General features: G+C 49.5%; 1 long non-coding RNA gene across 7 annotated transcripts; it reads right to left on the bottom strand.

Annotated features, from left to right (window-relative positions):
* Positions 1–1,819: 1,819 nt before the first annotated feature.
* On the bottom strand, positions 1,820–26,730 carry LOC121090442. 7 transcript variants are annotated; one of them, XR_005828561.1, is made up of 3 exons: positions 26,234–26,730; positions 17,972–25,807; positions 1,820–2,020 (listed from the first exon to the last, which is right to left on the bottom strand). It is a non-coding gene; the product is annotated as an uncharacterized LOC121090442 (long non-coding RNA). The 7 variants fall into 7 exon arrangements; XR_005828560.1 differs by lacking the exon at positions 1,820–2,020 and adding an exon at positions 16,525–17,090; XR_005828559.1 differs by lacking the exon at positions 1,820–2,020 and having other exon boundaries at positions 17,710–25,143; positions 25,709–25,807.
* Positions 26,731–27,655: the final 925 nt, after the last annotated feature.

Genomic DNA, 27,655 nt, shown 5'->3' with positions numbered 1-27,655 from the left:
GTGCTTACTCTTGCTAAGAGACAAAGAAACTGCCGAAAACAAGAAGTCTTGTGCAGGTTGGGAAAGTCCAGTTGGAAGTGGGCAACTCCACGATTTCATTGAAAGGCTGAGTTTCTGCATTTCCCCGCTGAAAGGCTTTGCTGAGCACCACAGATATTCGCACTAGCTTGGTACGCGGGCACTCAGGGAAACAAATCCAAGGACAAAGACTTTCAGGAGCGTCGACGTTGTCTATGGGAACAATTGCAATGTGGCACAAACGTTAAGTCATGCCAGTGCGAAAATGAAGGTTAAGAAATACTGGGAAAGATCAGCTGGCTAAGCTGGTCAGTCATCAGGGGCCTCGCAGGGAAGGAGGAGCAAACAGAAGACTGAGATGCATGTGGATGGCTAAGGGTTCTCTTCAAAGTTTGGCATATATTGTGATGGATAAAATCAAGAAAGACATGAAAAGGAAACACAACCAGCACAGGACAGGAAGGCGAGCAGGGAAGCGTCCTGGCTATAGGCTGGTGGTCAGAGCAAGGCTGAGGAAAGCAGCGGTCTGCCAGCACGGCAGCGGTGCTCCACACAGGGGCTGGCCCAGGCTGGGATCCTCCGGGATCCCTTGGGAGCAGCATGGGCTCCTCACAGAGCAGCACCCTGCCTGGCTGCGGAAAGGGGAAACAAGAGGCAGCTACGACCAGTCATCTTGATTTCGGTTCCTGGAAATGCACTGGAACAAATAATTAAACAAACTAATCATCAGCACCTAGGAAACAACCGAGAGAAGAGGAACAGCCAGCCCTGATTTGCCAGGAGCAAATCATGTCAAGTCGACCTAATTTCATCCTGTGACAGGGCTTCTGGATACAGACAAAACAGGAGACATCTTGCGTCTTGGCTTTGGCAAGGCCTTTGGTATCATCTCACTTCACGTTACAAGATGCACGCTAAGGAAACACGCCCTGGACAAATTACCTGAAGGAAGGGGTAAAAACCAGCTGGAAAACTGTCCTCAGAAAGAAGGCATTTTTGTCAAAATACAGGGAAGGGTTGCGTAGCGTTCAACAGAGGTCCAGCCACGGGATGATGGAATAGTGAGCATCCTTATCACATATGCAGATGACACCAAGCTGAGGTGAGACACAAGGACATGAGAGAAGAGGATTAGAATAAAAAATCTTCCTGACATGTTAGAGATCTGAACAAGGTCTGAAAAACAGGGTGCAACTCCATAAAGAGAGAAGCAAAGCGATGCACAGAGGTAGGTACAATCAGCTGCACAGGGACAAAATGAGAGATATGCAGCAACTCAGGAACCTGAAACAAATAAAAAGTGCCGTTTTGTCACACACAAGGCAGTCACCATACCAAGGCATTCAAAGACAAGCTCTGCCTGTAAAATACACGGCTGATATTTCTGCTTCATGCGGTGCTGCTGCGATCTTTACCCAGCTCAGGAGAGTCTGCAAGAAAGTGGGATGAAAGGTCTAGAAAACAGGACTTGTGGAAGAATATTTGTTCAAAGGGGGTTGTTTACTCCAGCAAGAAGGAGGCTAGGGGAGACGCAATAATTTTCAAGTGTGTGAAAGATATCGCTGGAGGAGGAGGGGATAAGCTGTTCTCCAGATAGTTCTCTATATCCATTGCGAGTGTGGCAAGAAACAAGGGCCTGAATTGCAGCAAGAGAGGTTAAAGTCAGATGCCTGGCAAAAGGGAAGGCTAAGGAGCACTAAACCCACCTGCCTGGCAAGGATATGAAACCTCTATCCTTGTCAGTGTTTAAGAGTGGGCTGGAAACTTCAGGAATATTTCTGAAATCAGCCTCTTGAGGTCCTTTCTAGCCGTGGTTTTCTCTGATTCTGTGATGAATGGTGTTAAATGAATATAAATTACCTCACACGGGGACACTGACGTTCAGGCACGGTGATGAATAGTGATCAACGACAAAACTGTCAGCTTGCGGGGAGGCATCCAGTAGGGTTATTACTAGAAACTGGTGTTAGCTCCAGTTTTATTTACCATCTTCATTAATGATCTAGAAAAAGCATTAGACAGCATGTTTATTAAAACTGCAATTGATACTATATTGGGGAGGAGATGCAATCAACAGCCAGGAATGGAATATAACACAAAAGGACAAAAAAAGATATGGGACATGGAGAGAAAATGACCTAGCTCAAAGGACAAACAGACTAATTTGTCTAGGGAGGAAATAGTCCAAAATTAAGACACCCTATGGGAGGAGGAGACCCAAATGCAGTGAAAGACGTTGCAGGGTTAGCATACAGGAAATTGGACAGGAGTTTACAATTTGTCACATCAACAGAAAAAGTCTCAGGAGGGTTTTGGGCTGCATGATATATCCCAGGGCAGAGAGATAAGCAACTGTCTGATCGCTGTTGTGCAATCTTTCCTTCTGGATGCCTCCTGATCAGCATGGCAGCCAGGCTGGAGGAGGAGCAGGGGGAACCACAAAAATAATTGAAGGCTGAGAAGTCTGGCTTAAAGGGAAAGAATTATATAGGTGTTTTGTGGCAAAGTAACCAGGTCCACGCTTCTGAAGTGTAGATAAGCACGTCAAAAAAAAAAAAAAAAAAAAAACCTGCCCTTTTTTCCAGGCATAATTATGACATAAAAATTGGACACTGCAAAAAGATATTTTATACTAGCAATGCATGTTTTAATTGGCTACAAAGTAGTTTCAAACCGATGCACTAGCCTCCTGGGCTTCATCCACCACTTGCTGCCAGGGTCCACGCTGGGACAGAACTGTGTGAGAGCTGAAGCATCACCCCAGCACCTGCCTCGGGAGGTGCAGCCCACGGAGGAGACTCCTGGGAGAGCTGTTGCTGCCACACAGTTGCAAAGAAATGGATAGTGGGTTCGCTTTGTGTGACCAGAGCCATGCTGACGTTCATTGATAACGGAGTTGCATAAGCAGATCGACATGATGAGCCGTGTCAGTCGGAGGGGGAGAAGCCAGTTCTTCTCAGGGGGACAAATCAATAGAGAAAGAGATGCTATTTTCAGGTTTCTGGAGATATTATTGGCAAAAAGAAAGCACGGATAGAAAACTTTACTTGACAGAGTCCTTTAGAGACAAGATAAAGGTAAAGGCTTTTTCTAACATGTGATTTTGAGCCTTTTCACCCTTTGTCCAGCTGGCTTTTGAGATTGAGGTCTAGGAGTGCAATGGTGTGTTTGTCCCAGCTGATACTGGAGCGCGCAGGCTTTGAACAATAAGGCTTTGTTCTTTTGCCAAATGCAGCAATGCCTGTGCTGTTGCTTGGGGAAAAAAAAGGAACAAACACATTAGGAAGTCACCGAAAATGAAATGATGGCTCACTTCAAGGAGTGCAGCAGCACACTGCAGAGATGAATGAGCTCTGCATGGCGTGAGACCGTAAGAGGAAGAGATCTTCAGAAAGACACCCTTTAGTCCCCCCCACACTTGCAGTATGACAGAGGAGATGACCTTCAGATACGTCCCTGGGATCAGCAGGCACCTGAAACACTTTGCATTTCCCACACCTCCCTGCTGCCCACAGCTTTTGCAGGGAGCTTGGGTGTTGCTGGCCGGGTGCTGCGTGAGGGTGCCCCTTGCCTTTAAGGAGCCGTCACCACAAAGCAAATTTGGTAGCTCTTTCCAGCAGAAGACTTCAAACGCAGCTCCGCAGCATAGCTGGCATGCCAACACTGCTAGCTGTGGGACCACCGAGGTGCAGGACCACCCGAGCCTGTGGCTTGCCGAGGGGAAGGCGGCTCAGCTCCTACCTCGCAGCCCAGTGCCACCAGCAATGGGGAGGGAGCTGGGGGAAATGAATTTACAAAGAAACTCGAGGGGAAAATAGGCAGGCTGAATAAGCACAGCGATCCGGAAGAATAAATTTACTGAACCTACATCCTCGATTTTAATGGGCTCTCTAATAGCAGGGTGAGCCCAGCAGAGTCGGTTATCTCCCAGAAAAAATGGGGCTCTGGCTTTTGTTCCTCCTGCTTGCTTGATGATGGGAACCATGGGACCCCCAGTACGAACACAACCAACATAAAGTCGAGCAGATGTTACCTTAAATTCGTCCTCAGCTCATGGGGGAGGATTAAGTGATATGAAACCACAGGAGCAGCCCAGGTGGGAAAGATTACTTCAGTGGGGTATGAGCTCTTATTGGAGTTAGGGGAAAGGGCTGGTAGTTGTGTGTTATATGCTGGGATCAATTACACTGGAAAAATGCAGAATACAGTGAAGTGGAGGTTTGGGGGAGGGTGGGAAAGGAGATTAAACCTAAACGGTTGCATTAAAGCTGAGCAAAGAAGAGAGGCAGAAAGGTGGGAAGAAAAAAGGTGCACAGGGTGGCTAATACAGGGTCAGAACAAGATTCTCATGAGCTCATCCAAATGCGTCTCAGGCCAGTAACTGCACAGTAATCGCCTTGTGCCCGCGCTCACAAGCGCTGGGAACGGCAGGAACAAGGGGTGGGCTCTTCAACTCTCTAATTCTCCTTCCTCATTTTGCAGAATTGCCACATGCTGAAATAGCAAATGATGTATGAAATGAAAAATCGCTCCCCAACCAATGCATATAGATGATGCAGAGAGTATTTGGCCATTACTTCCTTGCAGTAATATTTATCTACATTAATGCCTTGTTCAGAGGTAGCTGGAAATACCCAGAATGTGAGCGGCAAGGGGATCGGAAGAGAGATCACCGAGAGAGGCAAAGGAGCAAGGCAGGCACTTAAGGAGGCAGATATGAAGCCTTTCCCCCTATAAATCACCAGCTCAGTTCTAGCCCAGGTTATTAGCAACCACAAGGCAATATCCTGGCACCCAAAGTGAACCAGTTGCCTGTAAAGAGCAAATTCATTTAGTGGAGACGTCAGAGGAGTCATTGCCATTTGGAGGCTACTTCGGGGCCAGTGTGGAACAAGCCAGTGGCCTCGGGCCAGTGCCCAGTAATAACTGGGAGGTACTTTCATGGTGAGAAAAGCCCTCCTCAGGCGGCATGCTACGGGGTGGCGGGAGCCAGCCCAGCCACGAGTGAGGACAGCAGCAGGGGGGCAATTCTCTGTGACAGCTCCCGGCAGAGGCACATTGATGGGACTCGCACTGAGGGGACCATGGGCAGCCCCAGCACCAGATGCAGCTGCTTGTAGCTCTGTGGTGCCCCTGGAATGACTTCAGCCTCTGTCCTCCTGGGGAAGCCTGCTGAAGTTCAACAGAGAAAGATAACCTCTCCTACAGGGATTTTACATCATGCCACACAGTTTAATAGGGAATGATTGCTAGCCCAAAAATCCTGCCAAAAAAAAATAATCTCAGTTTTATTAAATATGTAGCTTTCTAGTAATTTATTTTGAGTGCTGTTGACTCTGTTATTATTGAAATCTTGGGGAAGCTTCCCTCCAGGCAAGGCTGCGGGTCTGCTCCTTCCCAGCACACAACACACACTCCAAATTTCAATCTAAACCCAACCCAACCCTCCACCCTTTGGAAAGGGCTGGTGCCTCCTGCTTCAGGCTGTACCTTTCAGCCCCGGAGCTGTGAGTTGCACTGAGCTCAGCCTGGTGCAGAAGGGGCTGTCTAAGGCAGGACAAAAGTTTGGAGGGTGGGATCTGCAGATAAATGTGTAAATCCTCTGGTCTTTCATTTTAGAGAGAAAGGGTAACCGTGTCCTGTTAGAGCTGGTGACCCTGGGGGAGCAGGAGCAGCAGCACCAGGAGGGCTGCACCATGCCTGTGCGTGCTCACCACCTGCCCGGCAGCCTGCTCTGGCCTGACCACGGGGACTGCAGAGCCCTTCCACACCTGCAGGCTGGAGGTTACAAAGGCACAGCAACAGAGAGGAGAATACCGGACTTGTTCCCAGTTTGTGGGAGGTTTCACAGGCACAGAGGGTTGGGTAAGCTCAATGCTCTAAACAGCAGGAGTAGATTTGCAAAGGGTTGCACGGTGTAAGATCTTGGGCAGAAACAGAGGTGGAGGGAAAGTCTGCTTTCTTGTGACGCCTGCTGCTTATTCGGGTGTGCTTGGTCATTTCTCCCTGTAAATGCCTGGGAATTCCCTTGTCTTTCTGTATGCAAGAAACACAGCGCTGGAGCACACTGTCATGTTACTGCACGTACCCAAATCCAAAAAGCTTCAATGCTTTCTGACAGCCCCGTCCTCTGTCTATCCTTGGTAGCATGCCCAAAGGCTCAGCATGACTGTCTAGTTTGTAATCTCCACGCACAGGACTGAGTTTCATAAGGTGTTGGCCAAGCACAGCATCAGTGTTTAGCAGACTGTATTTAGTGCTGCTGGCTCCCTGATGTCTGCGCATAGGACTACATTTACAGACGTCTTCTGAAACCAGGGGAGAGGAGGTGGACCCAAGCTGAATGCCTCTTGCAAGCACCCCTAACCTTGCACAGAAGTGCCAGCTTGCCAGATGGACCCAACAGACAAAGTCAGTAGAATTAGCAAAAACCACACACTCAGTCAAAGATGCGGCTGGACTCGGTGCTAGCAAAGAGGCTACGAAATTGCTCAGAGTGACTTATAAGGCAATATAGCAAAATACTTTACACTTAAACAGCTAGAAACCAAGGGATTATACAATCCTACAACATGCAGTTAGTATGTTACTTTTGCCCCCTCTTACACACGTTTTATATCCTCATCACCAGAACAAAGCAACTGGAAACTGCTGATAACTACTTTTGCCCTCCTAAAACTTCTTTGGCACACTAGATATTTCAGCTTTGCAGGAGTCTCCGGGTCCAAGTTGACCTTCAGATACCAGGGAGTCAAGAGGAACTGCAAATACTCATCCAAGGACAGGTTTTGGCTCTCTGCCTAGCATCTGAAGCACTTTGTATTGTCTCTGAGTGATAACACGCTTACATGACATCAACATATATTTCAAGATAACACTAAAGACATGATCCACAGAAACTTAGCTATCAAAAATATTGACTATCTGGAAAATTAATCTACTTTCTAACCAGGGCTTTCAGACAGGCAGGAGCTCTAAAACCTCAGTCTCAAAGTCTACACAAAGCTCACCGCATGCTGGACAGGACATGGGAGGTATTGGCTAGCTTGAAGGGACTCACCAGCATGTAAGTCTGGGACGATGCTACTGAACTTGGAGTTACCCCTCCCATGCTGCTGTTAACCTGAGAGACCACACTGACCTCCTGGCCATCTCATGGTCAAACCCACAGCCCTTTAGGAAGTCCTTTGGTTGATAATTTGGTACATGCTAGTAATGGACAGGAACATCTACCATTTGCTGCAGGATTTTAACTAAAAGGGAACCTCAAGTAAGGATTCTGCATTTGTGTCTGTTTTCCGAGTAACACACTTAGTAGCAATACAATTGTGTAGGATACACATCCAAATGCTTGTCTCAGGAAATGCTTTTACGTAAACCCAAAGAGAATATAATTTTCACAGATTCCATAAGTACTAGAATTTATGAGATCTCTTCCACACCCAAAATATGATTTCAAAATTTTACTGGCACTCCGTGAATGGAAAGCTTGTTATGGAAAGTTGGATAATAAAACATCAGCTCTTGATTCAGGCCTCGCCCTTCCAAAGGCTTCTAAAATATTCTTAGCCCAATATTTTCCTCGCAGGTTAACAGGAGATGATCTGAACATGGTTCAGTTCACACAGAGCACCACATATCGCCAACCCTTTTAACTCAGGAAAGTCTGAACCCTGGAAGGGGGCTGAGCCCTGGGGAAGCCCAGAAGCAGGTGCTTGCCCTCCCTGCAAAGCCAAGGAGGGCTCTCGCCTGGCCCCATCCCGGCTGTCCCTGCCCACCGGCAATGCCAGGCTTGGGAGAGCCGCTCCTGGGACACACACAGCCACGGGGCAGAAACACGCACCAGCAGCGTCTGGGGGCAGCGCACATACACATACTTGCTTGCTGGTTATGTTTGGAATGTCTGGGTTACTAATAATATACTTAAATGAGATGTCCAGTGGCTGCTGGATGACTGAAAAATGCAGGTAAAACCATACCTATTTAGTCTGCCTCCTCCAGCTCTTCCTCCTAAAAGATACCAGCACTCCAGCAGCAAGGAGAAACCAGGAATTTTGGCCATGGTCAGAAGCAGCTTTATCTAGGAAACCAGAGCAGCTTTTAATCAGATGGAAAAGTTTTGACACGCTGAGCTGGAGGCAGAGCATGGGTGTTGTGGGTGACTTGCTCCTCGTTGCAGAGCACCCACAGCCGCGTGGAGTTGTACCTTTCCCGTGCTCTCCCCCCGCATTACCCCTGACTTTCTGGAATTCATGCCAGCTGCCGGGGTGTAGGAGCAGGGAGACGGCAAGCTCCTGCAGCCACCACCATAGCCCAGCACTGGCTGGACAGACCTTTGGTCTGCAATGGCACTGCAGCCGTTTGTACTGCACCTCTGCAAAATGCCTTCCTCCACAAATACCTACCAAGGAGCACTGGCTGGCTCAGGATGTTACAGGCTGTTTCTTGCTTTGCAGCCTGCTCCCCTGAGTGATGAAGTGTGGTGGGGGAGCGGTGGGCTGGGGCAGCTTCACACCCTGCTCTCCCCCTCAGCATAGAGCCCGGGGGCTGTGGTTGGGGACGCTGGTTTTAGATCATGAAAAGAACTTCCAGCATCTGATTTATGCTGTGCCATTGCTTTCCTTTTGTATTTCAGTCAGCTTGGACACTGAGGAGAGATGAGCACGAGTGATTAAGAGTCACAGGCTGTCATCACCCTTTCCCTCCCACTGCCATTGTTCTGGTGCAACACTCCTAAAAAAGCACCGGGACTACCTTTGGGAGCAGCAGCCTTTCTGCTATTGCCATCAGTCCTGTTTCTGTGCTAGCTCCCACCATCATGCTTGCACAAAAATCTGCACTGAACACAGGTGGTAGAAAGGAACATTTGCTCTCAACCAGTGCAGCAGCAGCTGATGGTGTGTGGACCACAGATTGGCCAACTCCCTCCCCCGTGCAGCTTTCATTTGGGGTGCTGCACGTTTCTTTGCATCCAGTGTGTCCTGCAAGGAGCTCTGAGTGGAAAAGCCCTGAACAAGACAAATTCCCGTGCAGCTGCAGAAGGCTGGAGTCATCTTCCTGAGAGACTTTTTAATATGCACAGCACTGCTGGGCAGCACACTGGACACAGAGTGCCAGCCAGCTCTGCCAACCCTTGCAGCAGCACAAGCGAGGGGCAGCAAACTGGCCCAGGGAGGGTGGGAAGGCAGGGTGGGCTCCAGTCTGGAAGCCCATCTCTTGTGAACCTATATCTTCAGGCTCCTCGAGTCCAGGCGATCACTGAACAACACAGCCCCCTCTTTGTTTTGACCGTCTAAATCCCTATAAACAGAGCGCTTGTTCTTTTTACTTTAACGTCCTTTGTGGTTTCATGAAAACACCGGATGCTGCAGAAGGCTGAAGCATGAAAGGTTCCTCTCTCTATCCTGTCCTCCCCGTCCAGCAACCACACTAAAAAGAAACCACCAAATAAAGTGCTTGCAAATACCTGGACCGACAGCCCTGGTGATGGAAAGCTCTCGTTATTCATAGACCAACTCGAGCCCGGGCAGCAGCTGTGCAAGTTTCCCAGCTTGGCCCTCAGCAGCGCCGATGGAGGCCGACCCGAAGGGCCCCACCTCGCTGCACGCTTTCCTCGCTCATTCAAACCCTTGGCAGCGCGGTGGGTCTGCCCGCCAGGCTGCCAGCGGCGGGGGGTGCTTCCCACGGGGGGTGCAGGAGCGAGGCAATGGGGGGGGTGGGGGGCAGCTGGAGCTACCCCAGGCATGAGATCGGGGTGGTGGCAAATTATCATCTTCCAAGCCAATGCTGCAAGCAGCTCTGTGGGTGAGAGTTAAAGCTTTTCATCGCTGAAACCTTAGGTTCCTGTTTACCAAACATTTGTTCACTCTTCATGCATTTGAGTGAATGAGGAAATGAACCACAAGGCTGGGCACAAATGCCAAAACCCCTGCTTAAGTATGTAAATCAGCCTTGTGCAACTTCCTCTGCCTACTTCGGGGTTGAAAAATGAATCCCTCTCCTCGGATTTGTTGTTTCTCATGAGCTCCTGCCACTTCCCGGTTCACCACCGAGCCACCATGAGCACAGCCTCTGCTTTTCTGGCAGCTCCATCACTGCATTCATGAAGGCAGAGGCAAGTTGCTGAGAAAGCCACACTCTCCCTTGGCCAGTGCTCCCACTGCCAGTCCTACCCTACACATGGCACATGCCCCACTGGAGCAGCAAAGGGAGAAAGACAAGACCTAAATTCTCCTCTCCAGTCTCGAGGCTGGGATTGCTGCCATACTGTCCCGGCACTGGACCCCCTAAATAAGCTCCCAAGCCACAAATTTTGCTTTTCCTGAGCAGATCCTTCTGCTTGGGTTCCTTCCCCTGTCCTAGACCTGTTTGTTACACCCAGCTTGAGCTCCTCGCTTGCCGGTCCCTCCAGCACCTCACACTCCCTTCTTCCTCATCAGGAGCAGCCTCTTCAGCCACCTCCTTCTATTACCTGCATGCCCAGAACTCATAAAACCCTCCGAAGCCCAGAAAAAACTTACAAAGACAGATATCCCCCATATCTGGAAGGGGGAACGCATTCTGCATGCCCAGTGTAACAGAGCGGAGAGGCCACCCTGCCCATGCTGCAGCCAGCCCAGGCTCAGCTTCTGGCTGCCACGTGGTGCTGCAAAACCAGGAGGGCACTGGCCCTGCCGCGGGTACACGGTGTTATCTAGTGGGGCAGCGTCTCTTTTTCACCCAAAACAGCTTCCCCTGCCCGTCCAGATCAAGGACATTCATAAGACAAACAATCCTGGCTATTTTCTCAAGCTGATAGCACATGGGAAGGGAGAAAGGACGCAGCTGTTTGGCTTCCAGCAGTGCATAGCCCCAGGTCACAGCCCCCTCTCGAGGGGTCCAGAGCCTTTCAGCTCATTCTGCCCACTGTCCCCTTTCCCTTGCACCCCTGTTGCCTCTTTTTGTCCCTGCACAGCCTCCCCATCTCCCTGCTGCTCTCCCAGATGAGCTCAAACACCAAAGAAACGAAATGCACCCACAAGGTGAGGAGAAGGGGTTCACCGCAGCAGAGGAGCGCTCGAGGCAGTGGCAGGAGAGGGTCTTCCAAAGGCTAATGACAAACAGCACCCGCTCCACTTTCCCACCTGCCTCCCTAGAGGGGGGCAGGGGGGGCACTGAAACTCCCCCCGCCTGCAGCACACCTAATGTTTTCATTCCTCTCTGCTGTGAGCAACTTGATCGCCTGTTGAAATTCAGGCTGGGTAATCTGACATGCTATCAAAACTCAGGATGGCTGTTGATGCTTCTTGAATTCATCAGCAAACAGTTATGATTTTTGTAGACGGTTTCATTATTTATTTTCTGTTTTCTCACCCCACAGCGGCCTTCGCGTATCACACCTTCATCTTGCTTAGGAGACATGCGCAGCCCAGCACAGCTCCACACCATGTTGTGTACTGAGAAACACCTGGAGGCTACCTGCCTGTCTCTCATTATCATATATATGTTGCTGTCCTTGGCTCAGGTAGGTCGTCTTCTCATCAAGCTCAGCAGAGTAATGCTGTGGTCGCTCTCACGGGAGCTCGAGGCTACTGTCTCCACAATCACTTCTCAGCCACCCAGACTGAAATGCCTTGGGCTGATGGTGCGGTGGTGCTCTCCCCAGCCACCCGGGAGACTCACTGGAAGGCACCTGGTCTGTTTGATCCTGCAAACACCGCTTCTATCATAGGCTGCACAACTGAAATCCAGAAGAATTTGGTCCAAAGCACTAAGTGAGCCTCTTGCCTCATGCGGGAGTAAGTACAGCAAAGAAGATGGGTTTGCTGGTGAGCACAGTTTGCAAGGTCCATGTGCTTGAGCTTTGCGCACTAATGTTCCCTCTCAGAACTATTTCTTACTGTCTCCTTAATCATTCCGAAGACTAGGATTCATTTACTTAAGCCATGGTGGGACTTCCTACTGTCCTGGCCAGAAGGGAGCTGCTGTGCTCCAGTCAGTTTCCCAGCTGAGGAAGCCTGGAGGGGAAACCCAGGGACCCAGGACTTTGAAGCATGCCTCTGAACACACCATCCAAGAAGCTTAAATTGCGACGGAGAGCCACAGGCACCAAATTTCTATTGGTTTCACTGGGGGTAAGAGGCCAAAACATCTTTAGGTGTTTGTAAGTGTAACTGTAGGTTGAGGTCCTCACTGGGGCAGGCTTGGTACAAACAGGATAAAACATTCCCTAAAGAGTTACAGTCTGAGTTTGAGGGTAAGGTGCAAGGTAGGACTGAGCAGACAAGGGTGGGAAGTGGCAGAGCAAAACTATAGAACAGAAACTTGCTGCATACCAGGCAACGGTTTCAACTCGCTGCCTGCCTGTTTTATCACACTGAAGGACTCAGAGACATGTCTCAAAGATATTAATGCACCTTTCTTAGCTTTGGCTTTCTACTTCTTGTGCTTCCCAGAGACATTCATATCAAGAAAGTGTCACTGGATTGAGCCATCTCCTAAATTTTGTACCAGGTGGGAATTTATATACCACCAGAAGCTCAGATCCAGAGTAACTGTCTCTTCCAAACAGCTCCCTTGAGACAGAGAGAAGTGTAGAAACAAACGCAGAGACAAGTACTTGCAATGCAAGCACCAGGCACCCAGGTGTGACACAAATTAACTACCCCGGCTACATGCACATCAAACCCTGCCCTGCCTCTGCCTTGCCTTGGAGCAGGGTCCTTGCGTTGCAAGTGCGTGCCGTGTCCTGCTGCTCACCAGAGAGCAAGAGTGCTTCACAGTCGTAACTAGCAAATAACAACACTACCTTCAAGTGGGGAGCGCATGCAAATGTAGTAAGTACTCGGAGAGAAAAGCGATACCTGTTCCATCCCTTCCCGGCAGCGGGAGAGCGGAACAGTTGCAATGATCACCACACTGAAGTGACAATTCACTCATGGCTTGCTACCTCTGGCTCTGCGGGAAGGATCCCCACAAGGTAGCTGGCAATCGGTTCGTGATTGCTTGGGTCTGAGTATAACCAAGGCCCGGCATTAGCCACCCAAACCATCTTCCCCAGGCATTATCCCAGGCATACTCTAATATTAAAAATAATCGGGGTCATCCGTACCCACTTCTGAGACCTCCGCCTTGCTGTGAGCCTGCCACTGCCATGGATGCGGTGCCCGCAGCTCTGGGTGGGTGGCACTTGGAGGGAACAAGCACTACAACAGAGGCGCTGGTGCTGTAGCTTCCCCAGCTCTGCCCACAGATAGAAATGTAAAAAGCAAAAGCTGCACGGCTGACACAGCTAGAATGCATCTTAGTTCACACTGAATATTCATTTCCCGGCTTTTGCTGAAGGCCTTCAAAAACACAAGCGCTCACCAGAACAGCCGCTGCCTCCTTGTGCGATTTTATTTTAGAAGAGGCTGCCCTGTAGAAGATTTTAAGTAACTTCACGAAGTATATAACTAACAGGTCACTTGGCTAAGTAGACCGAGCCGGCTGTCTTACAGTCTCCTCCACATTTTCATTAAATCTAAAATCAGTCAGTATTATGTAATATAAATGCAGTGGCGTCAGAGACTCGAAGCTGAATAAGGATTTTGAATTAAGAGCACAGAACAACCCAGAATCGTCTTCCCAAATAAAAAATCAGAGCACCCAAGGGCTCAGTCTGGCCCCACAGAGGCACGGAATTTCCGTGAAATGGCTGTGAGCTGAATAAGTGCTCTGGGTATTAATATTCAAAGCAGGGCATCACATATGGCTTATGAAACACCTCTTCATGTGGATTAAAGACCTGTTCTCAAGGCAGTGAGCTTCCCATTATAACTGGAGCCACTAGGCTCCAAATTCATTACCATAGCACACTTACTGGATAAAAAAAAAAAAACAAAACCTGGAAGGCTTCCCTTTCTATTAGCCTCCCTCTCTAACTATTAAGATTCAGCCTCATACCTGACTTGACTAATGATGAGTCCCGAGAGAGTAAACCCAGACTTCAGAGCAGTGCAGCCACTCTGAGTAACCTCTGGTTCAAGGTGAGAAGCCCACGTGGGATTAGTCCAAGCTGCAGCCAGGTGGAAACATTAATGGCCATCATTAAGGGAGCCACAGAGGGGTTTTCCTCAACTGGTGAGAACAGAAGCATCTTTCCAAGAGCCGTGGTAGCTGACCTGGTTTGTAGTCTGTGCTGCTGCGTACCCACACAGGCTGCTGCATGGTCCCCAGGCACGTTCTACTGACCAGGATGACATGCCACCGTCCCACTGGCTTCATCAGCACTCGAATGGCATTGTAGACATTATGGGCCTAATTACACTTAGAGAAGGACCTTAATGCAGGGCAACGAAACCCTCTGTGGATGCTTGCCATGTATTTTACTTGAATGAAAGTCACATCTTTTGTTTCTGGCCAAATATATGTCATGATATATATGTATACAGCACACACACACACATACACAAGTTTGGTTTGCTAATGGTTCTCTGTTGCGGTGAAGCATCATCTCATATTGCAGTGCAACACCTTCCCTCCATGTTCTGCTGCTGAAAAGCGAATGCCTCTTGGCTGAGGAGGGCAGATTTGTCCCTATGGTATGGCTCAGTATGCAAGAAGCGATGCAGAGCACCTGTTGGCTTTATTTGCCCACCATGCAGGTCCTCTGACTGCTAGCCCCGCTCAGTGCTCCAGAAGGGAAGCAGAGGTTTTGGTCTGTTCCAGTGTATCTGTCCCTGTTTTCAGGAACAGTTCCCTAAGTAGGCCAAAAATGTCTCTTACATCTTCAGCCTTAGAGGATACATTTGTAAGGCAACACGCACACACGAACGGGGTGACCAGCTGTTCTACTTTTGGAGGTACTGTCCTAGTTCTCAGAAGCCAAGCTGCACTGCACCTCCCATAGCGGAGAGAGGCCAAATGTCCTACTTTCTGTTCTTGGTGGCCTATTTGTCCCACCATGAGAAAGTAAGGTGTGTGACTGTACTCCCCACCGTACGCCGCCTGCACAGAATGCCAACAGACATGCAAAAGTCACGGACCGCTTCCAAGTTACGTCTCAAAACCCTACCGTTCCAGCTCAGACTCTTGTCTTGCAGCCACGTCCAGGTGCAGTGAATGCTATTAAAATCTGGTTTCCCTGTCCTCTAATGTCACTTCCACTCTGAAATCTCACCTCGTTAACACACGCAGTTCACTGCTCCTAGGGAAGCATATTATCACTTAGCTCTGATTCAGCAAGACAACTACATTTACCTGTGCCTGCTCAGTAGGGCAGCAAGGGACACTCCTGAAGATGTTTTGAACTCTATTAGCATGCACTTAAACTTAAGCACAGATGTAAGTTCTTGCCTAGACTGATGCCATGATGAAAAAAAGGTTAGTACATCAGAGGGCTAAGCTTTGAACTGAGAATATTTTTGATCATAAACTTCAGAAAAAATTCTTTACATACAAAGAATTTCTTCTGGAAATGCTTGACAAACATAAAAGTAACAGGCTCGATAAAGATCCTGCTCCTGAGCAGTGGGAGCAGCAGGCTGCTGTGAAAATCCAGGTTTCAGCAAGGCAGTGGATGAGCACAGCACCTTTCTGCATTGTCTGTATTAAGCTTTAACTAACCGATGTGCTCTGAATCCCTAAATTAGAAAACAGGTAAAATTAGAGAGCATGGGTAAAATTAGAGAGCATCCCTAAATTAGAACCGCCACCCACTTTTTCTCCTGCAGCGTTTACTGTCAGTCCCAATCATCTTCTGCTCCTCGGTGAGGCAGCCTGGGTAAGAGGCATGGAGGAGTTTCATGTTTGCTTAGACGGCTTTAACACCAGAGCAGCTCTGTCAGTTAAGCAGACAGCAGGAGGCAGAAAGGGAGCGAGACCATCCGTGCGCTTTATCCTTCAAACATTCATTGCCATCGACAAAAGCTGTATTCGTAAGTAAGCACAGGACTCGAACTTCCCGGGCCTTATCCAGCTTCTCAGAGCTAGTTATCTGTGCCAGCAAAGTTTCATGTACATGCAAATCCCTTTTTCCCTGGGTATCCGTCTCCCATGGTGCCAGTGACTACACACATACTGGCCTTTTTTAAATCTTCTCAAGTCTCAATGCTGTATGGGAGACTTTCCTGATCTTTTGTGGGTTACATCTCAGTAGATAGAGAAAGCTGACCTGACAGATCAGATCTGCTGTTTCACACCCTCAGTTTCACACCTCTCCATTCACAAGCTACTTTGCATTTCTCTTCACGCTGCAGTTTCAAGCTTTGTAAACTTTAATCAGAGGTTTGATCATAGGGTGTCAGAGATTTGGGGGCAGGAACAAGAACCTACCTTCCCTTCTTTCTTCAAAGCATCTATCCCCCAGTATCAGGGACTGGTTCTTATAACAAACCGGTAACGTGCTTTCAGAGAAGATATATTGCCTTCTACGTTTTTGACATTTTGGGTTTAGTTAAAGCACAAATCTTCTCAAAAATAAGGGGTTTGGAAACACTATCTTACTGTTTACAGTTTGGAAAAAAAACCCAAATCAACACTCCTGCATTTGTTTTTGAGAGTAGACGTCACTTGTCCTTCACTTTCTGCACAGACAATAACAGTGGGTTTAGATGTCTCGTTATCGTAGCCATGAATAGCTGAGAATGGAAAAATCAACATCTGAAACCCGGTGAGCTTTTGATGCTACCTCCATATGACAGCTTTAACAAGACTCCCACCCCTCGTGAGTCACTAACTCTCGCTGCAAGCCCCTGGCCGGAGCGGGAAGCTGGAGCATGCATTGTACACAAAGCCCTTTGGCAGGGAGAAGTTCTCAGCCAGGTTTGTGTGGCGCTGCCTCTGCCTCTGCCACATCCCATCCTCGCTGCGGTCTGCAGCACATCTGCAGGTTCCTCAAGGCAGCTGCTGGGGCTCCTGGTAAAAATGTCTCTGCATTTCCTGGTGACTTGGGATTTCCTCGAACGCTAAGGACACTTGAAATGGAGCAAGCGAGCACCATCAGAGGGGCGGGCAGACTGTGACAAGATGTTCGGGTCAGTTAATCCAGGGCTTGGCAGAGTCCCGTGGCTCTGTGGCAACAGTGAGGTTAATGCACTTCTCTGATTGCAGCACTAGTTATTAACCAAAAGACACATTCAGTGGGTAAGGGTGGGAGAGTCTCAGCTCCCTGGCTTATATGGGAAGAAGAAAGTACCCTTCAGGACTTCAGACTCTGCAGTAAAAGGATGCATTTTGTGAAAAGACACTAGGTACTATCAGGGAAAGGATTTCAGCCCCCCCCCCCCCCCCCCAACACCTTGTTAGGTTATCGGCTGAGGCAGGAACGCTCTGTGCTGCTGAAGGTGAGGTGCCACTGAAGTGTGGGTGACGAGCAGAGCCAACACAAGAGCCAGTGGCAGGGTCCCCCCCGGGCAGTCGAGAGATAAGGGTCCTCGCCCAGCGCAGCCTCGGCAGGGTGGCTGGCACAAAGCGCGGTGGAGCCCGTCTCTGCCTGCCCTCATGTTGCCAGGATGAGCTCCGCAGAGCACAGCAATTATTTGCTATAGAGGATGCATTTTTGGCACCCAGTAAGCAATATGTTGCTGTCACCCTCATGACAACTCCGTAATCTCTTCTTTCCTTTCCAGTGTTATTGTCCCAGTTTCCAAGAAGCAGATATGAAGGATTTACTCTTCTGGGGTGGGATAATTCCTCACCAGGAAAGAAATGAACAGAGACAGAGTCGGGAAATTCTTCACTTGTCTATTTTTATTTACAGTGGAGTTCCTGTTATTATCTTGAACAAAAATAGCACAACAGCAAGGCTGCAGCCAAGTTTCCTTTGCCTTTCTGCGGGAGCCCATTGACGCCAGCCCCCAGCCGCAGCCCCCTCCCACCGCCTCTCCCCACGGCCAGCACTGGCTCAGCCCAGGGCAGCCCCAAGGATGGGCACCAGTGGTAGCCCCACGCCTCACATGCTCACCTAGTGGCACTCAACCAAACCAGCACTTACAGCTCCTGGCAAGTCCTGTCTGCGCCTGAAGGTCCCGAGACAGCTGGTAGCAGCCAGCCAGCATCGGCACTGGCGATGGTGCGGAGATCCCGACAGTGCACACTGCCCCTGCGGTCCCCCCTCCAGGGTGTGACGAGTTAAACCACCCGGGTTTAATATTTACCAGCAGAAGCAAACAGGTGGTGATACCCCTGTCAAAAAGTAACACAGGCCATATAAAGTACTACTAAAAGATGACACAAAAAGAGGCAGAGAAGTGGTACTGTCTCCACGGGTAACAGCTTCCATATTGAGAGGCTTTCCATTTCCAGCAAGGTTACGCTATGCCCACAGTGACGCCAAGGGGAGAGCAAGTGGCAGCACCTGAGTTATCGTCAGATGAGTTACTGTCCTTGGGATGCGGCAAAATCACAGGCTGTTTTTAAGTGCTTCTCCTTTAAAAATCAATTGGTGGTTTTCACAGCAAACCTAGGTTTTGGACATCATCTTCAAATCCATCATGTTTTATCTTCAGAAAAAAAGGCAGGATCTGCCTTTTACAAAGCCAAGGAGCTGCCAACTGCTTCTCACTTCCTCCCCAGCAAGGACGTACGTGTAGGACAAAATTTTCAAAGCACCTCCAGAGATTAAGCACACATCTCCTGTTGACCATCAATGGGACAAGCGCACCCAACTCCCTTAAGCTCCTCCGGAAAGCTCATCTTTTGATGTCATTTCAAAGGCTTCAAAGCTAAGATTTGTCTCTTTGAGGCGGGAAAAAAAGGAGTGCGAAAGCGTTAAAGCAACTCATCTTAAAGCCCTTTGCCTAGTCCTGCCAGGGTGCAGAGCATCACCAAGCGGGGAGCCTTCCCTGGCTCCTTCCCTGGCTGACCCTGCCGCTGTGATGCCCACGACTGCCCTCTCCCAGGGAGGAGAGGGATGGGACCGAGGAAGACGGTGGCAGAGCCAGCAGCTTGGCCCGGGGTTTGAAGGGCCTGCAGCAAGGGAGTGACATCTCCTACCCAAGGAGACCAAAGTGCTCCAGAGCTCCAGAGTGCTAACACCACTCGTGCTAATCCCTGCCTTATGGCCAGGCAGCAGAGGCATGGGCAGCGAGTGTGCCTTGCTCACAGTCAAAGGCAGGAACTGCTACTCCTGGCTTTGCTACAAGGACAAGCCCTTTCTTCCCTGTGCATCTCCCCACCTTTCCCACATCTGTTTTCTTTGACACCAACCAGAAAGTCCTCTTTGAAACATTTCAGCCTCTGAGATAGGAAGTCGCTGCTAAGAGCTTCATGAAAACATGCAGCTGGACATGGTCTCTTCAAATGCTCCTTCGAAGGGAAAGAATTATTACACCTTATCGGGCATCAGAGAATTCAGTCTTCAGCCTGTGGCCCGCTCTTATATGCAGTTGCTGGATTTTAATAGATGCAAACTGTAAAGTTTTTTCCTATGATTATGGTATCCATAGCAGTGCTAGGCTGAGTAGACTCTCTGAGTGCTCATTTTCTTCAGTATTATGAGAATTCAGTCAAAGTCAGCCCTCAGCACCGTGAGAATCATATAAATCCATAGGAAAAAAAGCAGTCTTAAATAGTTCCACTACTCACTGAACACTTCTTTTCCCTCCAAAACAGACCAGGCAACCAAAATGAGAAGTTATGTTTTGTGGTTTGCCCAGGGAGGGGAGAGACAGAGAGTTTGGGGGGGGTCCTTTGCCAGTTTTGCTACAAAAAACGCAATAGGCTGAACCAGAACATCGCCATCCTGGTTGTTACTGCTCCCAGTAACAGACCAGCTCCCCAGTCATGCACAGCGGTTTGCTCGTGCCCCCACCGAGCCGGGAGCTGGCCCTGGGCAGGAGAGCCTGGCTCAGGCAAGGCGGCAGCGGCAGCCGCCCGGAGTTCATCCTCTGACCTCCCGTCCCGCTCCTTGCCATGATGTCATTTTTGCAAAGTGCAAAGTAGGCGCCTGTTTCTGTTTCCATTGCGGTATCGCCGCCGGCGATGATAAGGATGATTTATTTTGATTACAGTACCCAGGCACTCCAGTCAAACAGGCAGGCCCCCCGTGTGCCAGATACAGGGCAAAGCAAGAAACGCTGAAGGTCACCTCCTCCCCGGTGAACTTGCTGTCTGGGTGAGACCTTGTGCAAATACCTTAGCAATGTAAATGCCATCTTATGGTTTCCTAATCACCTCAATGAATCAAGGTGGGGGGCTCTTGTTTACCTTACAAAAGCTTCCCAAAATAGCAGAGCAATCAGAAACGTTGGGACGGTAAGCACTTCCCCATCCCCACAGTCCCTCCTCTGGAGTGGGGCAGCGGGGGGAGTCCCTGGAGGTAGCTCTGCCCTGCTACCCCCCTGCAAAAGATGCCCAGGGAAGCTCCCCCTGATCCCTCCTCCCTCCTCTGGCTCTCTGGGGCTGTGTTCTGTCTGCAGCACAGCCAGCTTTTATGTCTCCCCAGGGGCAAGAGAGGGAGGGAGAAAGCCTGGCTGAGGAAATGGGGATTAGCCGGCACCACTGCTCGCTCCACTGTGTTCTGCTGGCCTCCACGTAGGACATCCACCGGAGGTGTCACAGCTCCCATCGCTCCGTGGCAGGGACACCATGCGTCCCCCACCTGCAGCGACATGTGCTTCCCTTAGCTACTGCCCTGCAGCTGTGGCTCACAAAAGAACTTCTTAGCCCAGAAGTCTCACTGAAGCCAGTGGAAGAGCTCACATCACCAGTTAGGGCTCACACCTCCGGGAGCGAGCAGGGTGGCAGGGAAAGGGAGTGAGGGGCTAGGCGGAGATGAATGGGTATATTGTTCCTGCCTGCCTGCCTGCAGTTTTATTAAGTGCAACATCTTTCATAAGATATTAGAGCTGGTTGACATTTCTCAGCCAACACTTTTAAAAAAAAAAAATTCAGCCAGAAGTTGCTTTCAGAAAACCTTCTGGTTGGAATAAAAAGTTGCCAACTTTTCTATTATTTTTTTCTATTTTCACAGGAAAAGTCCTTTTTTTTTTTTTTTTTTTTTTTCCCTTCACTGTTTCTTACTCCTTCCCCATTCCTTCAGGTAAAAAAAAGAAAAACTATAACAGAGCAGTAGGTTTTGGATTAATGTTGACAACCTTTCAATAATACTTCACCCAGCATGACTTGTTTTTGTGAGAATGCTGAGCTACTGTAAAACTTTTCAAGCAACACTTAGAAAGTTGTCACTGAAAGAAGGTGTCATTTCTTAGAAACCTTGATAATCAAACCAGGGATCTAGACCCAAATGTTGCCAGAGCCTGGGTGGGTTGATTTGGGTTCTTCTCTGGCACCAGCCGTACCCAGCGCTGATATGGCCAGAGAGAAGCCGAGGCAGGAGAAGAACCTGCCCCAAGCCATGGCGTGCCAGGAGGAGAGCAGGGAGCAGCTCCAGGCTCAGGAGATGCGGCGGCCTTTGAGAGAAGGCCGTGACAGATAGGCGCAGAGGAGGTGAGGAGATGGCAAGGAAGGAACAGGGACAAGCGTGGGGAGAAAGCATCCAGTGCCCTGGCTCTGCGCTCCTGCATGCCGCTGCCGTGTGGGTCGGTCCGCCGGCAATGCCAGCCCCCAGCCCCCGGCTAGCACCAGGGATAGGCGGCACCAGCACGGGTCAGTGGGGCTTGCAGGCAATGCACAGGCTGAAAAGATCGTGAAAGACATGGCTGAAAGTGTCAGCGCAGGTAGCACTGAGTCAGTACCACTCCCTCCCTGAAATCCTTGCTCAGGCAGCTGTTCCCAGGGCTGCAAAAACAAAAGGCGTGAGAAGAGAAGGAGACCCAGGGAAAAAACCAAACTACAGCTATAGAGTGTAACTGTCGTAAACAGCTAATTTAAGCAGCTTAGCACAAGTCTTGTTTTGGGCATCGTAATGGCACGCTGGCTGCATCCATTATGTATGGAAACAGAAATTTGCTGATTCAGCTGTGAGGGCTTTTGAAGTGATGGCAGCTGAATTCATCCTTTTAACTGAACAGGCACGTTCTTAACAAGCTGCCGCTTCTCCAGCCTGACAAATGGTTTCTAAGACATCCCTTCTCTTTCAGCTGTTTGTCACTCACTCACGCTCCTTCAGGTATAGACGCTTGTGTGGTTTTTGGTTGCTGTTTTTTTTTTTCACAGCAGAGCACTCCCTCTTCCTCTCCAGCCCATCTGGCTGTGCAGCATCACACTGCAGAAACTCTTATGCAGCACCAGAAAAAAAGAAAACAGCTGGGGAAAGGTTACCGTGTCACATGCCCTCCCCCACAGATGCTATAATCTGATATACTCAGCTCTCAGTATCTGGGGTAATGAGGGAAAAGAATGAAAAGCAGAACAAATACTACAAAATACATGTAAATAAGGCCCCAGGAATATCGTGCTTTAACATCTTTACCTTTGAAAAAAAAGAAGTTTAAGATGCAGTATGAGGTTATAAATAAAAACAAAACCCCATTATGTATTAAACTTTAAAATGGCTCTGAAAGAGTTCTGGGTTTTTCAAACATGGCACATCTAATCTGTAGATCAGATAAGGCACCCACAGATAATCAAGAGTTGACTATAAAACATCTCTTTTTGAATGACAGCTTGAAAAGTTCATGCACATTTCTTATGACAAATCCCCTAATTATCATTTCCATCAATAGACTGTTAACACATATTCCGGGCACTACAGGCAGGAGAGAAAAAACAAGTGGGAAGTACCAGAGCCTTATCGTTCAGATGATAAAAAGTGCAAATTCTAAGCAGTGTTAGAAAAAGCCAGTGGTCAGCTCAGACGAGGATGGGGTTTGTACCTTGCTCATCAAGACTGCCCGCTGTAGCCAATGTCATATGCCATGACACCAGAGAGCCTGTAGACGTGGCCCTCAAACTCAAGTTTCACAGCTTCTCTATTCAGCAGCAGGCAGGGAAGGGGAGGGCCAGTGGGACAGAGCCCATCCAGGGGGTTCACGCTCCCTCCATATCTCGCTGGCTGGCACGGATAGTGAAACCTGGCCTGAGGTCTCCCTGGCAATCCTTGTGTGCTTAATCAGATGCGTGAGCGTAGTCCTAAAATAAAACTGAACTGCATTTTCCACCACCCCCACCCCCACAATGAGAAGCATGCCCGATGTGCTGTGTATAGGTGATGCTGTTGGTAACTTCTCTCTGCAGGTGCAGCTTTAGGAGGTGGACAGTTTGGATTTCAGGAGCGCACGGTCCAGCCATTCATTAAGACAGTCAGTCACAAAATTCAGATCCAGACCTGATGAAACCTTCAAGTACATCCACGTTTCAGCCTGTGTTGCAATATGGGGTCTGGCTCTGCCCATCGTGAAAACAATTACCTCCAAAGCACAGCATTTTCCCTAAAACTCAATTTCTACCTCCTCCTTAAGCAAAGTTCATGAATTTAGATGTGGGCTAGTCAGAGTGGCCACTTCACAAAGGGATGCAGAGGCCAGCTCAGACCTCTGGCTGAGGAAGAAGGAAGCATCACCTGGAGCCCTCACTGCATCTTCATGTGCCCACTGGGACTCCCCCCGCCTCAAACCTAAACCTGAGCAGACCACAGCTTCCCATGAAGCCATCCCAAGTCAGCTTCCCACTGGTAGAAAAGCCTAGTTTGAACACCCGTTCCCAGACCAACCAGACCACATCTCCAAGCATTCGTGAGCAGTTGGAGGGAGAGGCTCAGAGAGACCAACCCAAACACTACAGCCTGAGCTCACTGCTGGCCAAACACTGGTGACTCGCTGGGGCTGGAGTCCTAAGTGCTGGGATTTGCCTCTTGTTCTGGTAGCTGTACCCTGACAGCCAAAAGCTGGCCAAGGGCACCCAGGCAGAGTGCCCTGTGGACCCACAGAGCCCTGGCAGCGCTGCAGGATGATGCCAGGCAACAAACTTTTAGGAGAACACAGAGGAGTTGGATCATGGAGACTATGCTACAAAGTGCTATTTTTGTCCCTTCTACTCATAACAGGGGCTCAAGTCCACGCGTGGCACTTCTCTTCCACTCTGAGTCACTGGGACCATTTTCAATGGCCCATACGTTAGTACCACATAGGCAAAGCAGTTTCTCAGCTCTTGTTGGCTGGACCTCCAGCTAGAAGACAGCAATACAGCAAAGGAGAGGATAGAAAAGGCTCTGGGGGGCTCCCAGGAGTTTCTTCTCCCAGAATGCATGACAGCACCCCTGTCCAGCCTAAGAGGTGTGGACATCCAGGGTACTGCTCTGAGATGCTCCTGAGTCCAGACCTCCCACCAAATTGCTCCAAAGTAAGTGCCCTCGCCAGTGCCCAACTTGGAGGAAGGTGTCTAAGCTCCTGGGCCACCACGACCCCGCAGACTCCACAGGAGGAATGCAGCACAATTGGGGGGCAAGAAGGGGGGGCACCAGGGACATTCCCCAGCACCCTTGCTCCTCCATCCACTCTGTCAGGAATTCACCCCTGCAACGGGCACCGGCCTATCAGCTTCACAGGCTACATGACCCAGAAAGGCAAATGATTATTTGGGAGACAAAATATTTACCTAAAAGAGTAGGGTAAAGTGCAGCAAACTTTATGAAACCCATTATGAAACTCCATATGCAGATCTCATGCACCTGGAAAGCCCTTTGGTATTCTTGTGACAGAGCAAGTCCTAAAATGGAGGGATCTTCTACCCAAACATCAGTGAGATTGTGTCACTTGCAGCCACTGGGTCAGAAGAAACAGACTGCTTCTTGCAGTGACCCGTTTAGTCTTCCTCTTTGTGGCTGTGCCTTTCTCATTTAGGAGATCAGCTTGCTCTTGCCAGATGAAGTCAAAGTCACCACTGTGAATCCAGCTTTTTTTTCCTTGTTTCTTGGAAAGCACCAGTCAGTACCATGTCAAGAAAAACAAACAGAGAGGTTTGCTTAGGATCTATTTAAAGCAAAGCATCAGTGGTAGCTCCAATAACAACCCCGGGGCCAGTGCTGATGTTTGTGGCAAAACTGGGGCTACTGTGCGTGAGAAGGGCAGAATCATTGCAAAACTGCAGTGAACATCCTGTCTTCCAACCAAAGAGGTCATAGCCATGCACAGTGCAAGTGAGAGCACTCCGCTCCAGCATCCTCACTATCCAGGCTGCTATTTGGAGTCACTGACCATGTAGGAAAAGTCCTGGAGCTCAAGCACTGCAAGCTGACATAAGGTCCCGAAATCCAGCAGAGACACCCTGAGCAACCCAAGAGGAGGATCTGAGTTTTTTTCCTCTGCCTATCAGACCCTGGGTGGATGAAGATTTCTCTGACCTAGGAGAAAGCCTGCACCTTGAAGGGGGGTGACCCAGCAGCGTGCTCACTGCCACCCCCTCCCACACCCACCCTCGGTGTCTGGCAGCAGAAACCAGCTGGGGAGGCAGTGGTGGAGCAGACCAGGGGCTGCAGAAGTTCCAATCCCACTGGGGTATTTCCTGCTGGAAAGCACATGGACACGCACCCCACACAGCTGGGAGTCCTACACCACACGCACGCTGAGCCCAGGGAAAGGGCTACTAGCGCATCCCCACCTCACAAGAGCATAGTGAGGCTAATTTCTTTAGTCTCTATGAAACACTCTGATGCTCTCCATATGGAGCACAAAGCGTTATTAAACAGCCATGCAGAGCAAAGCAAATAGTGCTTCGCTTTTATTTATATAAGGTATTCTGCTGATACCATACCCTTGGGAAACAGTAACGGCTATGGTTACGATAGAGTATTTACTACCACCTCAGCTCACTGCAGCAATATTGACCGTACCTCTAAAAGCAATCTCAGAAATGTCTAGTCCACAGGGAATCTCGCTCTGTCCCACTTACAAGCGTGCCAGTGCTTGCCTTTTCCTTCTGCAGCTCTTTTCTGTAAAAGAGACATTCATAACTCCAAGCTCTTTACCAGTGAACCTAATCCAGCAAGTATCCAAGACATTCAGGAAAAGAGACTTTCATAGCATTGGAATTTTTCCATGCCAGCACTTTTTCATCCTAAGATAAATGGCTTTTACTTACGGGGCTAAAGGGTCTATTCTTTTCAAAATACTTCTCAGCTTCAAAGCAGCAATGGAAATTGGCCATGCACCTGGCCAGCTGATCCAGCCTGGAGTCAGCCAAACAGCAAAAGGCATCTTTCTTTCCTGCAGCGCCAAGCGGTGCTGTTTAGTGGACAAGCAGGCTGGAGGGCTGATGTAAACAGGCTAGCACTTAATTAATCAGAATGTATTTAAACAGAGCCTGGTCAACACGGCGCACTGAATTTCCAACCCGGGGGCTGGTGGCCAGGACTCACCTGCCGTTTTGGATGCCGCGTCTTGGAAAAGCCTCCTTCTGGGGAGATGGCTTTTAGGCACCTGGCTGCTGCACTGGGGCAACCCCTCCCTGATCCCTGTCACCTACGCAGTTAACCTGAGCAGGCACTGAAGGACAGTCCCCTGCAGCAATTTGGGAAGAGTCCACACCAGAAAACAGCTATGCCAAACCCCCTCTGCTCACAGACTCCTCTCAGGCACAAGTGAGAGCTCCTGCAGATACTGCATGGAAGTTGATTTATTTTTATCATAGGGAAGTCTATAGGCTCCACCTGATGAGACATTGTTTGTCCTTCTCACGAGACGAGCTTAGCAAGCACCTTGCTGAAAGCAGTCTTGACCAAACTGGTCCCGGCCCTGGACAGCAGAGAGAAGTACAAAGCAGGGGAGGAGGAAGAGGAGAAGATGCACACTGCTTGGGGGAGCTGGGCACTGTACTTGGACACCGGCATGGGTCACCATGTTTGCCTGCAAAGCAACTTACCTGAAGCCCAAGCAAGAGCCAAGAGCCGCTCCCAGCCCTTGCCTACCACTCTGCAGGAACTGGGAGGGCTCAACCAGAGATGACTAGAAAGTCCTAGGAGATCTTGGAGCCATCTGTGTCTTGCTCCGAAACTCTTCCCTCTGCAGCTCCCTGCTGCCCAAGACCACCCATTTCTCCCCACCTTGCTTACCATTCCCCATCCCCAGCACGTCCCTCCTCACTATGCTCCCACTGCAGCCAGCCCACGGCTCCTGGCTGTCCAGCGCCAAGACCGCCCGCAGGAGGTTGCACAATGCTTGGCCACATTCAACTTGACCCAGGCTGGGGTTGTTGCTCTCACTTTCAAGAGCCAGAGCCATAAAAAGAGATGGGATTTGCTGGCCAAGGAGAGGCCAGGGCGAGCTGATGCAGTGCAGGCTCCTGAGGTCAATGGCTGCAGCATTGTGCCGGGGGAGGACATGCAATGCCTAATGTGGAAATGTTTGTATTTAGAGCAAGATATAGTTACATTTAGCCCGTAGCAGCTGCAGAGGCTGTTTACTGTAGCACACAGTCCTCAGCCTATTAGCTGAAAGCCTGACAGTGACCAGATGCAGAGAGGAACACTGCGAAGCCTGCAGCCATATTTATCTCCTTGCCAAGATCCCAACAATACCTTGCCTAATAAGTCTGGCACAGAAATAATCATTTAAAGAGCTAAAAAACACAACATCCGCAGCCCATCTTTACAGCCAGAAGGGGAGTTTTGTGAGGGTTACAGTCTAATCTTTCACCATCCCAAGTGCTTCCCTCCTACTTCACAAACAGCGGGGTGATTTATTTCCTGAAAGGCTGGACACGAGCCTCCTGCATGCAAACGCTCAGCATGGAGCTGCACCTCTGCAGCCAAACCCAGCGGCTGCACGGGGAAGCAGGGAGC

The sequence above is a fragment of the Falco naumanni genome, chromosome 6 (genome assembly GCF_017639655.2).
Source record: "Falco naumanni isolate bFalNau1 chromosome 6, bFalNau1.pat, whole genome shotgun sequence".
Taxonomy (NCBI): Eukaryota; Metazoa; Chordata; class Aves; order Falconiformes; family Falconidae; genus Falco; species Falco naumanni.
Note: the sequence above shows the minus strand (reverse complement) of the source record. Positions and strands in the feature narration are given on the sequence as shown.